Here is a 14,500-nt window from a genome sequence, read left to right as displayed (position 1 = left end):
ATCCTCCTTGCCTCCTTCTCCCCTTCAGATGTCTCTCCTACCAGAAGTATCCTATCCCTGCACATATGTTCTTCTCCCCCTTGAACAATGTTAACCTTCGATCTGCTCTTATCTTTGTCTATGTTTCTGCCCTGTCTGCACATAAGCGCATAGTGACCCTTATGACCACATTTCCTACAGACTTGATCAACTGCAAAACACAGCTTTGAGTCTGCAATATGGTACGTACTTCCACTGCGCATACATTCTTTCACGAAGGTGTGCCTAGACTCCCCATAACATTTTTCTTTGCCACCGCACAAACCTCGCTCCACCTCACGCAAACTACTCTCTATACTGGCAACTTCACGACTAATCTTTTCTCTTTTGCCTAATTCTTTCATACACTTCTGTGATTCTTCAATGACTTTAGCAATGTCCACCGTCTCCTTCAAAGATGGATCAATCACAACCCATAACATTTCTTGGAATTTTTTCTCTAGACACTGCACTATTAGTTGGTCACGGATCAGCTCCTTGGTCATATTGCCAAAGCAACACTTAACTGACAGTTCTCGCAGTCTAGCCACAAACTCATCTATAGACTCATGTTCGGCTTGAGGTTGGGTATAAAATGTATATCTTGCCATCACCAAGTTAACTTCTTTGGCAAATCTTGTTTCAAATCTATGAAGTGCTTTTTAATAAACATTGTCCATAGGTTGACCATTAGATCCAACTGCCAACGGCAAGTACTTAAAAATGTGTTGCCCTTCGCTACCTAGTGGACTCAACAGCATGGCCTTTTACCTCGCAGATGAAAATGTTTGCCCATCAAGTGCTTTTATGTAATTCTCCAACATCTCCACCCAATCCTCCCAAGAAATAGCAGGTGTGCAAGGCTGTGATAGAACTACAAAAGGCGGCATAATTATATTAGACTGCATAGCCATGGTAAAAGGTAAGTGAAAGAACAATATGAATAATGTGTACCACTGTTTGACAATAAAATATGTGAATGCGTAGAAAACCAAATACACTGTGGACTAGATTTTAGATCCCCTTAAGAGTGAAAAATCACAATGGGTGAAGTAGAAAATCTTGTCACTGGTGTGTCAATCACCGATTCACTGCAAGATGTTGGTTAAAATAAAGGTGTACAGATCATCGAAATGAGGAGCTGCACCCGCTGTAACTTGGCAGGAACAAGTCAATAAAACAAAACACTGATTCCAGAAATATGCTATGGTGTGCAGATCACCATGAAAACAGAACTCCACTCGCTGTCACCACACATCTGTTACAGAGATATGTTATGGTGTGAAGATCACCATGAGGAGAACTGCACAACAACGCGGGCTGGAGGTGTGTAGATCAACGCAAAATGGTACTGCACTCGCAGTAACCTGAAAACATTCTGCTGATGAAGAAACTCCCATAACTATGCTGTGGTGTGTGCAGATCACCATGAGAGTAACTGCTGACACAAAGAACAGCCGGCTCCTCACCCAAAATGGTGGTACGTATACATAATGTAGTTGCGTGTCACTCCTGACATGCCAATGTAGAAGAACTAGAAAGGGTGGGTTCCTCCTACCATACCCAAGATGGTGCCATGTTGCATCAACAGCGTATCAGTTGAATGACAGTAGTGCACAAGCCTACCAACTTCAAGCTTGACATAAATTACTTCCTCGCTTCTGCGAGACAATGATCGGGCCCCTGTCTCGAGCCAATTCGCATCTCAACCCGCTTCTATACTCGCCCACATGCTGGGACTCGAGTGCGTACTATGTGAGTGGTAAATACCTCCCACATGACTAAAAACAGTGCCTTGAGTCTTGTTAAGAAGGAAGGACACACCGCCTGGATTTACTCCAAGCATGAGAGACGGCAGTGGAACAGGTCTGTTCTTCAGAATTCACAACACATTCAGGAATCACCAGGTTGTGTCATCCAAGAGCCTAATCGTCGCCAAAATACTGCAAGCTCGTTTCGAGGGAAACACTGGACACTGGTTGAGGTTTCCAACTGAAGCTTTAATGGAATACACAATTTGACGTTGATCCACTCCAAGGAGCCAGGGTAAACTCAATTCTATGGAGTGTTCTCAGCCTCACATTCTAGAACACTACAAGTTCCAACATAACCCTACTGATGTAGGCAAACGCGTTAGCGCTCTACATAGGAGTAGTAAACGCTATATAAATGCTGCAATAAAATTAACGTTTTGAACTCTGTGGTCAGTACGGGCAATTTCCCCATAATTTATTGGGAAGGGTGTCATGTTCAAACTGGTTTAGTGTCAGGTTATTTTCCATTAATCCTCTGTCCTAGTGGTGCCGGTTTTCAATACTGGTTTCCTTCTTGCATTTATCCATGTCAGCGTTAGTATGACTCCAATTAACAAGCACGTGGATTAATCCTTCCCCTGCAACCATTATGTTAACAACAACTACATTACTTGAGGGCTAAAAGAAGGAACTCTTAATTTCCCATTCAATACTTGCGCCAAGTCTTTCCAATTTCATCCTCTTCTGTAGTTTGAGCCATTAGGTTGCAAGCCCATAGAATATTGTTGGAGACTTTAAAATATAACCAAACATTGATATTGCTATTTTACAATCTGACATCCTTCCTGTCTCCAGGTAATCCTCAAATATGTTTGCACCATACTCAAACCCCATCAGATCCCCACAATTAGTCACCTGCTATCACCTAACAGTGCCTCGAGGATAAGCTCCTAACAGTACTTGATACGCCAGTAGTTAGCTGCTCCTTCACCACTTTGAACAAGTGTACACCGGGGTCCACGAATGCAAGAGGGCTTCAAATAGCAGTGTTTTATAGAGTGCCTGGGTACCGAAAAGGTACAGATGTGCTTTACAAAGAACACTAACTATGAAGTGAGGAAAACACAGAGAGACACTTCTCTTTGTGCAAAAACGAGCGCTGGAAAGGGCGAAACCGCCGAGCTTTCCAACGCCATTCCCCACGCCCTCATCGGGACACGCCCACTCAGAGGCTAGTGTCATTAAAGGCGCGCTGAACAACAAGCGCGCTGACATACTCTGAACAACTCCTGAGGCACAGCCGGGAGCAGCCTGCTAGACCTTATTATTTGTGCTTTTTATAACGCGAAAATTGAAATTTTAACCTGATGCTGCACTTACTTTGTCTCACTACTGCTAAGTGAAGGCACTTCTCTTTGTGCAAAAACGAGCGCTGAAAAGGGCGAAATCGCCGAGCTTTCCAACGCCATTCCCCACGCCCTCATCGGGACACGCCCACTCAGAGGCCACGCCCCCGCTAGTGTCATTAAAGGCGCGCTGAACAACAAGCGCGCTGACATACTCTGAACAACTCCTGAGGCACAGCCGGGAGCAGCCTGCTAGACCTTATTATTTGTGCTTTTTATAACGCGAAAATTGAAATTTTAACCTGATGCTGCACTTACTTTGTCTCACTACTGCTAAGTGAAGGCACTTCTCTTTGTGCAAAAACGAGCGCTGGAAAGGGCGAAATCGCCGAGCTTTCCAACGCCATTCCCCACGCCCTCATTGGGACACGCCCACTCAGAGGCCACGCCCCCCCCCCCATCGTCCTTCCACCATAAAAATGTGTATGGACCGGAAGCGCAGCGGACGAGCGCAGCGGGCGCGACGATTGCGCGCCGAAGACGCGCATAAGGCAAGCTCGTCTGCGCTCGTCCGCGATCAGGACGCGACCGGGGCCGGTCCTCCTGCCCGACCCACCAGCCATAACATCGCCCCATATACCCGGACCGATCTGCTGTCTCTTAGACCCCCCCGCTGCAGGACCCACTCCTGCTCTCTCCTGGACGCCCAAAGCCGAGACTTTGTCTGCAAAATTTGTCATTTCTCTTTGCCATCCGCTGGCTTAACACCCTGCCCAATCCACGCCCCCACCTCTGCTTCTATTTCTAGTGCTCACACCCCGTTGACTCTCAGATCTGCACTTATTAACTGCAGATCTTTGACCAAACATGCCTTTGACATCTGGCAGTCCCTCCGAGATAACAAGTGGGATCTGCTTTTCCTAACGGAAACATGGCTCAATGACACTACGAACCCCGCCATTTCCCTTGCCTTACCAGAGGGTTACAGTATTAGCTGTGCCAATAGATCTAATGGCAAACCGGGAGGTGGTATTGCCCTAATCCATAAATCCACCTGGACAGCTTCCTTCCCCCCATTTGACCACATCGACTGTATAGAAGGTCTGCCTTTTAGCATCCAAACCTCACCGTCCTCCTCCTGTTCGGGAATACTCATTTATCGTCCCCCTCACTCCAACCTTTCGCACCTACCGGTTTTGACGGACTATATTATCCAGCTCAGTACACGTTACTCCAACTTCACCGCATTAGGAGACTTCAACCTCCATGTCGACAATGATTCCTGCCCGTACAGTAGTCAATTTATCTCCATGCTAGCGGCCTGTAACCTAGTCCAATTAATAACCTTACCCACGCATAATGCGGGTCACACACTGGACTTAATCTGCTCCAATATCTCTTCTATCCGGGTGGCCCCCCCCCACCCCGGTCTGACCATTTCTTTATCTCCTTTGAGATTGATATTCCCCGCCCCTGCAGATCCCTTATCACGCCTAAATCTTCAGGAAGAAACTGGAGCCGCATCACTTTGGATGCGCTCCAGAAACATCTCAGCAACTCCCAACCCTGCCTGTTAACCGACCCCGACCAAGCTATTAACAACCTAGATACATGGATAAGTCAGGCCTTAGATGCCCTGGCCCCCATAAAACCCGTCAAATCTTACAGGACGGCACCTTCAGCCCCCTGGTACTCCAACGAACTTCGGCAGAAAAAGACCTTCTGTAAATCTCTTGAACGCCGCTGGAGACAGAATTACTCTCCGGACAGTAAAGCCATCTATAAAACTGCCCTCAAAGACTATTGGAGAATGATAGAGGAGCACAAACGGAACTTCCTGGCCTCTAGAATAAAACTCGCCAGCAATGGAGCCAGGGAGATCTTTAACATTGTTAGATCCTTCACAGACCCCGCCGCGTTGACCAGATCTCAGCCCGCCTCACAGGCACTGTGCAACAAGCTTTCTCAATTTTTTGAGGACAAAATTGAGAACATCCAAACATCCTTTCCCCCTTCTAATACAGAAGGAGACGACGAGCGATCCACTCCTCTCACACCATCGTCACTCTGCCTGACTGAATTCGCGGTAATATCGGAAGCAGATTCTATGACTGAGCTCCTCAAATGTAAATCAGGCTCCCCTAACGACCCTGGGCCAGCCAAGGAATACAAAAAAATGGCACCCCTACTTAACCCCTTTTTAAATCACATCTGGAATGACTCACTCCGTACAGGATGCTTCCCTACCAAATGGATGCATGCCTCCCTAGTCCCCATTCTGAAGAAACCCAACTTGGACCCAGACCTCCCCAGCAATTACAGGTCTATTTCCCTCCTGCCTGCCCCAGCCAAGATCTTGGAAAAGCTGGTTCATTCCCAATTGGCTAGTTTCATCGAATCCAACGGGCTCCTCCATCCCTCCCAGCATGGCTTCAGGTCGGGCCACAGCACCGAGTCGGCCCTCATTGAAATGGCCGACTCTGTGAGATGGACGCTTGACCGAGGGTCGAGGGCGGTGTTAGTGCTGCTGGATCTTTCAGCAGCATTTGACACCGTCTCTCATAAGATCTTGCTGAGAAGGCTGGAGGACTTAGGGCTAGGCGTGGTTGTCATCTTACCTGTCCAATCGCACCCAACAAGTTTTCACCCCTCCCTTCACTTCCTCCGCCAGGCCACTTAAATGGGGAGTCCCACAGGGCTCTTCCCTTAGCCCGCTTTTGTTTAACGTTTATTTCACCCCTTTGGCTAAGCTGATCTCCCAGACTGGGATCAAATCCACATCTTACGCTGATGACATCCAGCTACTTTTCACGTTCGATACCCCCTCTGCATCTGCTTTCGACCCGCTGAAATCCTGCCTAAGAGACATTTCCAACTGGATGGATGCTAATTCCCTCCGTCTCAACGCAGGTAAAACTGAGATTTTGTTTTTCAACTCTCCATCTCCCCTGGATGCAGCCTGTGGTGGCCTGAAGACCTGTGCCAGGCCCCCACGCCTAAAAACTCGGTGAAAAACCTAGGAGTACGCTGGGACACCCATCTCAGCTTCGACAGCCAGGTACAAACAGTCGCAGCCTCATGCTTTGCCAAAATCAGAACAATCAAACGGCTCATTAACTATCTGCCGGAGGAGTGCCGCAAGACTGTGATCCAGGCATTAATCACATCCCATCTCGACTATGCCAATGCCCTTTATCTCGGTATCACAGCAGGCCTATGTTACAAATTGCAGACGGTTCAAAACGCCGCCGCCCGGCTGGTGGAGAGAATTCCTGCCAGACATCATATCTCCCCTCACCTCCGTAAACTACACTGGCTACCCATTGCGAAAAGATGCGTCTTTAAAGCAATGACGTTGGCTTTCCGTGCATCTAAAGGCAATGGGTCGGCCCATCTTAAAAATACTCTTCGCCCTTATGTTAAATCTAGGGCACTACGCTCCAACTCCTTATTTTTCCTAGAAACTCCCCGATTTAAGCGTTCCCGTGCTGGTGGAAAAACCTTTGAGGTCTGTGCCTCCAAGCACTGGAATAAGCTTCCGTTAGCTCTTCGCACATGCCAGACAGAACCAGCATTTCGTAAATCCCTTAAAACCCTTCTTTTTTCTTCCTAGTTTGGTACCTCTGACCTGTCCCTCTAGTTCTCAGAGTCTCCCAGCGCCAGGATGCCCCGTTGGGGCCGCTGCGCGCTTTACAAAACACACTAATAATAATAATAATAATGTTTGATGGAGGCGGCGAGAGCCTCAGGAGAGGCAGAGGGGGAGGAAGGTGGGAAACAACAGAGGTGAAGTTAAGGAGAAGGCGTGGAGAGGGGCGACAGAGGAGAGAGAGAGGGAGGTAGAAGCAGGGGAGAGGAGGAGGACTAAGGAGGAGGAGGACTAAGGAGGGGGAGGAGAGGTGGGGGCAGAGGACAGGGAGGTTGCAAGGGAAGTTAGTTAAAAGGGAGCCAAGAGACAACGATAAGGAGACGAGGGGAAGACCAGGAGTGAGGGACAGGGTTTGGTTGGGAAAATGACAGAAAGTGAAGGGTAGGGTGGGGAGCGTAGGGTAGATGGTGAGGGGAAGGTAGGTAAAAGAGTGTATTGAAGCAGAAGAGCGATCAGGGGTAGGGTGAAGCCAGTGTAATGGGAGGAGAAGAGGGAATGCAAATATCCAAGTTACCAGTTTAAAGGTGGCCGGAGTCAGTGGGGATAAGAACATCACATCTAAATTACAAAAGAAAGAATGGGTCAGTTGTGATCTAAAGAGACCCGTCTTTAGGAGACGGCAGATGTACAGAAGGGAGGATCTGGTCCTAATTGCCATAGGTGGACATCCAGTTTAAACCTGATTCTGGCCTCGCTAGGGAGCCAGTGTAGCTCAATTAGGATTGGAATTAAACGGCATGAGCACCAAGAAGGGATAAATGCTCTTTATGGTGGTCATGAACTACGACAGAAGGATTATCACTTATTATTGCACGTCTTTCTCTGTATGGTCCCAAGTCCTGTAGCAATAACCTGCTGCAGGATAGTTTTGTGTACGACATTCAAATGTACCTCCAATGGAAAATGACTACTTCCAGCGTGCGTCTCAACCAGAAATGCAGCACAGTATTGTGATTGACTAATGGAAATGTATAGCATCTGTACTATTGTACCACCATGAATGTATGCACTTTGTAGAGTGCTCATGATCCTTAGCAGGTACAAAGGAAGAGGAGGTTTTATTTTTCTCAACCGTGACAGGTAACTTCCCAGAGCTTTTATTTTATCAACAGTTTCATTCTAATGCCTAAGATAAGGCTCCACTGCTTTAAACCAGCTTCCACCCGACGCGCAGCCATAATACTGCTGGAAATAACTGCTCCATATGATAAGTCTCCAAGTGGACATATGCAGATGGGCAGAGTGCGATACGCTATATAGCGCCATTTGTGAATGTGGGCGAAGCCATGATTCACAAGAAGCAAGGCCTCGAGTGAGTCACGATGCCCCTCTCACAAGCACTGGTGATATGGGGCATATTATAACCAGCTGCTCTGAATGCACCCATGTCAGCCTTTCTGCGACATAATAAACTGCCATTACCAAGTTGCCACTTCTGGTCTGTTGCAGCCTGAGGATTGGGGGCGTACAGCATATTGGAGGTTCCTACCTTAAGTTTAATAAATCAATATTTCTTTCTCATGGCTCGGAGACTCTATTACAACAGCCACTACACAATGCGAGTGTTCGCCTATATCGCATGTACTGATGCTCCAGTAGTATGGGGAAAAATGGACAGCGACATTGATGCCAGCAAACCACCTCAAACTGAACACATCAAATTCAGAAATGCCACTGTGGAGATGGACAAATCTATGATCCATTAACAAGCTGGCTGCACAAGGGCAAAACCACTCATTTTTGGACTATACAATGGATTCCCGTACTTTCCATGAGGCAGTGCTGAATGCATGCACTAAATGAAGGGTCAGTTTAGAGATTCCTTAGAACTTGCCATGAGGGAGGGGGCGTGGCTTGAGCGCCGCACAAGATGGCGGCTTGACTGCGGAGCTCCGGGCATCGAGCGCCGACACCAGCGGCTCTCTCCTCTCCTGCTGCACCATTCTGGACGCCGACTGCATTTTCATACGTCGGAGCATGAGGTGAGCAGACTGATACCGCCTGCGACCCTCTGCTCCGTTTGAATGCATTTTCTCCGTGACTGACGCGGCGCGCTTTCCAGCGGCCGCCATTTTCTTTCAACTCTGCCGCGTCTCCGGACTCTGTCAGCGGAGAACCTGCGCCACGGTGCGGTGCTTTCCAGGTGAACCGCGCTTAACGCAGCAATGATGAAATACGCAATGTTCCTATTCCTTATTGGCTGATTCTTCCTGTTGGCGCTTTTTCAGCCTTTGGTACCTCCTTTTCCTCAAGCTTTCTTCACGCTAATGTTGTTTTCAAGCTGTTTTCATCATTTGGACGCCGCTCTTCAATGAAATTCACCGAACAGGATATCATTTGTTTCTGGCTACCCTCAATAATTTCTATCTGTTCCTACACATGATGCAGACGGTTTCCCTTCTCATGTTCATCATATGCAGTGTAATTCCAGCTATGTGTGCACCTCTATTTTATTGATGTCTTTTGTGTGACGCATTTTTCTTTCATTTGCATACACGGTCCTGACATCACTGTGTTGAGCTCTACCTTCCACAACACTGCTATTTTGTCAGTTTGAGGGGCGCCGTCTTCACACAACTTATATCTACGGAGTCTACAGGTACATTATTATTATTTATCTCCCATACCATATATGGGGAAACTGCGCACTCTCAAGCTCACGGCTTCCAAAACCAAACTGCCTCTTTCCTCTGACTCTGACTCAACGTCGCACGCCATGGAGGACACTATCCCTTCTAAAGCGGATATCACTCGTGGGGCAATACCTAAGGCTACTGTCACCAGTAAACTTCCACAACCTGGCTCCACGAAACGTCACAAGAAAGATCCTCCATCTCCAGGTTCTGAGACACCTTCCGCATCCATGGATCTCATTCTTGAAGAACTCCGAGCACTTAAACCCTTTATGGCTGAAACTACTAAAACACTGCAATTTCTTCATGATAAATGGTCCACTCTCGAATCCAGAGTCCTGTTAGTGGAACAATCAACGGAGGCTCTACAATCTTCTTGTTCTAGAATTTCTACATTGGAGAAGGATGTCTCTCTCTTAAGACGACTGACAGAAGAGTTGGAAAATAGAAATCGTCGCAATAACCTACGCCTTTATAATCTTCCAGAGCTCACAGAAGGGTCCAATCCAACCTCCTTCTTCCAAACCTTTTTACCGAAAATTCTAGATCTTCCATCTTCTGTCACTCTTAACATTCAACGTGCTCATAGACTGGGTCCAAGAGTTTCCTCCAAACCACGCGGAGTCATCATGCTCTTCCTACAATATACTGATTTACTTCAGGTACTTTCGGCAGCCAAAGCAAAGAAACAGATTATCTGGGAAGGCCACCGTCTGTATCTATCTCAAGATGTAGCCAAAGTGACAGCTGACCGAAGGAAACAATTTCTTGATCTACGACCACGATTGCGAGACCTTGGTGCCAGATTCGGTCTCCTACATCCTTGCCTCTTCAAGGTTACGTATAAAGAAAAGACAACGACTTTTGAAGATCCACGAGTCCTTGAAGAATTCCTCCGTCACCATGAAACCATCAACATGGACACAGCCAGACCAGTTTAATAATTCATGTGTTTTCCTGATTAATTAAGTATTTATCCTTTTGTTTCCCTACTGTGCCTAGTATCGACTTCCCTTATCCTACTGTTCACACATATCCCTTGTTTATTTTGTTATAATGTTGCGTAGTTCCTACATTTGGCGTTCTTATGTACTCCTAACTTCTCTTCTCCATTTTTGTCTCATCACAGATTCTCTCCTTCTGTTCCCCATCCCGGTGTAGTTTTCTGCTCCCTTCAATTGATCCTAAGCTGGTTCCTCCGGTGTTCGATGACGTGAGTTTCTGTTGTTGATGTCGTCCTCTTCTGGCGTCGTCACCCCCCAGTTCTCATTTGTATTTGTTGTTATGTCTCTTCTCTTGCTTTGTTCTCTTATCTTCTTTTATACTCTTTTCTCTCTCTCATATTTTTCTTACTCTCACCTTTTCTCTCTATCTCTCTCATACGTCTGTTCTTGCAATCTTACTACTTCTCTCAACACTTCTCAACTACCTTTTTATTTCACCTTATCTTTTCTCTTATATCATTCTCCTGCTAATGTACATTCCGAGTAGTCACCTGGAATGTTAAGGGGTTAAATAACCCCATTAAACGTCAACGAGTTTTAACGCATTTAACCAGACTTAAAGCAGATGTAGCCCTCCTTCAAGAATCCCACCTTACGGATTCAGAGGCTACTAAACTTAAACGATGTTGGGTGGGTCATGTTCTCTATTCACCTGCTGTAGGTAAGAAAAATGGTACAGTTATACTCTGTCATAAAAAGTTAAATGTTTCAATTGTATCTCAAGAATGCGACGATGATGGTCGTAGGGTAATTGTTAATCTTCTTATAGATAAAATACCTCTAGTTATTTTCAATGTTTATGCCCCAACTGGTGTTGATAAACTGTTCTGGCCTGCTATTTCGGACAAACTTGTTACCCTCAATGACCAATACGTTATTCTTGGCGGTGACTGTAACCAAGTTTATGACCCCTTTATTGATAGAAATTCAAAAGTTAAATTTGTTCCTTCCAAGATGCACACCCAGTTTATCTCCTCTATACAGAATAATGCATTAGTTGACATTTGGAGGCTTTGTCACCCTGACCTCAGAGAATACTCTTTTTACTCCCCTACACATCACTCCCAATCACGTATTGATTACCTTTTTCTTAGCAAACCATTGGCTCAACTTGCCATTCATTCAGATATAGGCTCCATCCTAATTTCAGACCATGCTCCCGTTTTTGTAGACATTGATCTTATTCCCTACTCCCCTCATTCAGGCCGTTGGAGATTTAATAATTCCCTACTTCTTGATTCTAAGTTTTGCACCCAATTTAAGCAATTTTCCACTGAATTTTTTACACATAACCATCTTCCTGAATCCCCCTTTGTTATGATTTGGGACTCGTTTTAGGCAGCTGCACGAGGTTTTATCATTAATTTTGTTTCCCAAAAGAAAAAACAATCAATCTCTAAGTCAACTCAACTCTTGGATAAAATTAAGAAGTTGGAATATGCATACTATAACTCAAATTCTGAATCTTCTTTACGTGAATTAATCGCAGCCAAATTTGAATTCAATAAATTCACCACCAACGCCGCCTCTAACTCTCTTCTAAAATGCAATTCCCGCTACTACGGCGGACAAAACAAGATGGGCAAGCTCCTGGTTAACTACCTTAAGATACGTAAAGAACGTACAAAAATTGAATCCTTGCAAAACCCAAATGGAGTATCTTTCTTTAAAGATAAAGAAATACTTGCTCAATTTGTTTCCTTTTACCAAAATCTCTACACCCCAGAATCTATTCCCGACCCTCAAGATCTTCTTTCATATTTTCAAAACATCCCTCCTCCAGAAGCTTCCCATCTTGACTTTCACTCATTGGACTTGGACATTAGCCAATCGGAAATTTCTCATGCAATTTCTATTCTTTGTCGAGGTAAAGCCCCAGGGCCCGATGGTTTTACCATTGAATTCTATAATCACTTCTCCTCCCTTCTTCTCCCAAAATTGCATTCCCTATTCCAATCTTTTGTGGTCTCCGGATCCTCTCAAGGAACTTTCCAAGAAGCATTGATTTGCTTAATACCTAAACCAGATAAAGATCATACCCTTTGTAAGAACTATCGCCCCATATCACTAGTAAACACTGATTATAAAATTTTCGCCAAAATTATAGCTCTCCGACTAGATCCCTTATTACCAGACCTTATAGGTCCTGAACAATCCGGTTTCGTTAAGGGTCGCCTATCATCAGATAATTCCTGTGTCTTCTTTAATATCTTGAGTAAAGCTCCATCCCTTTCCTCCCCCCTTGCTGCTATCTCCCTTGACGCTGAAAAAGCATTCGACAGAATTGGTTGGGACTTTATGTTCCAAGCTCTCCATTGGTTTGGCTTCCCCCCTAAATTCATATCTCTAATTTCTCTACTATACTCTAGCCCCCATGCTTCAATCTTTGCAAACGGTATGATTTCCGATTACTTTCCTCTCCAAAGAGGGGTTCGTCAAGGATGCCCACTATCTCCTTTATTGTTTATTATAGCCTTAGAACCCTTTTTAACTAAGATTAGACTTGATGACACGATTACTGGTTTCCAATATGGTACTCACCAACAAGCTAAACTATCTGTATACGCTGATGACATTTTATTTTATTGCTCAAATCCTCAAACAACTCTCCCTTCCTTCCTTAGTCAAGTTTCTTCTTTCTCTACCGTCTCAGGATATCGTCTTAACATTGATAAATGTGAAATCTTACCTTTAAACCCCTTATGCCAAAAACATCTCTTTGACTCTTCTGGTTTTTCCTGGCAACCCATAAAGATTAAATACTTAGGTATCTGGTTTGCCCCCCGTATTCCAGACACTCTTAAATTTAATTTCGAATCTCTTTCTAACAAAATCAATACATCAATAACACGTTGGAATCCTCTATTCCTTTCTTGGTGGGGTCGACTTGATTCCATCAAAATGATGTTAGCACCCCTAGTCCTCTATTCTGTTTCCATGATTCCCATCCGTATTCCAGATCATTACTTTAAATCGATTGACTCCCTTCTATTAAAATTTTTATGGAAAGGCAAAAAATCTCGGATTGCACTCTCCTCCCTGAAAAAAGACAAATCCCTTGGTGGTGTCAAGTTCCCCCACTTTAAGTCATATCATAACGCATTTTCATTAAAACAATCTATGAAATGGCTCTCTTCAGATCTTCCTCGCATTCCTCCACTATGGCTCACATTAGAATCTTCTCTTCTGCATCCTTACGATTTTCGAGAAGTCCTATCCTTTACCTCTAAGGTGTCATCCATAGGTTCCCCCATCATTTCTCACTCTTGCTCTCTTCTTCGTCCATACTTAATATCCACCTACCCATCTGCCTCCTCCACCCACGCTCAACCTATCTGGCATAATAAATTCCTAAAAATTCGCAATCGTTCCTTATATTGGAAATCCTGGCATTCCCTTGGTCTAAAATGGATCTCACAACTTCTCTCGGATAATCAGCCTCTTTCTTTCCAAGATCTTCAAACTCAATTCTCGTTACCTGCCTCATCCCGCAAACAATATTTATCGATACTTCCATCCCTTACTCAATATCTCTCTTCACTCCCAACCTCTAACTCTATCCCTACCACACATCTATCGATTTCTAATGCTATTGATCAATCTCTTTCTGCGTCATTTATTTATAAATCTCTACAATCCTCTGCTGATCGTTCAAAATCTAAGGTTGAGTTGGCTTGGGAAGAAGATTTCTCTCACACATGGTCCATTATTTTATGGGACAAAATCTGGTCCAAGATTCACAGTACATCCAGAGCTGCAAATACCACACAAACCTTATTCTTTATTTATAATCGTATATTATTCACTCCATTGCTCCTGTCCTCCTTTTCCCCAGACACTCCATCTACTTGTTGGTCCTGCACATCCCTTTCAGCTGATTTGAAACACATGCTATTTGAATGTCCCCCTATATTACGTTTCTGGCACTTAGTTTGGTCCCAGTTACAAAAAAATTTCAAATTTACGGTTTCATTCTCCATTTCACACATTTTCTTAGGTTCCCTATCCCCCACCTTTGTTGAGTCCAACTCCAACCACAAATTACTTGACCTATGCATAGCCATTGCTTTCCACCATATCACATCGCATTGGAAAC

General features: G+C 44.9%; 1 protein-coding gene across 1 annotated transcript in view; it reads right to left on the bottom strand.

Moving 5' to 3' along the window:
* The window catches only part of MECP2 (methyl-CpG binding protein 2), a 278,116-nt gene that overhangs the window by 79,167 nt on the left and 184,449 nt on the right, over positions 1–14,500 (bottom strand). The window lies entirely within an intron of this gene.

Source organism: Lissotriton vulgaris, chromosome 10, assembly GCF_964263255.1.
Source record: "Lissotriton vulgaris chromosome 10, aLisVul1.2, whole genome shotgun sequence".
Classification (NCBI taxonomy): Eukaryota; Metazoa; Chordata; class Amphibia; order Caudata; family Salamandridae; genus Lissotriton; species Lissotriton vulgaris.
The sequence above is the reverse complement of the archived record's forward strand: the minus strand, read 5'-3'. Positions and strand labels throughout refer to the sequence as shown.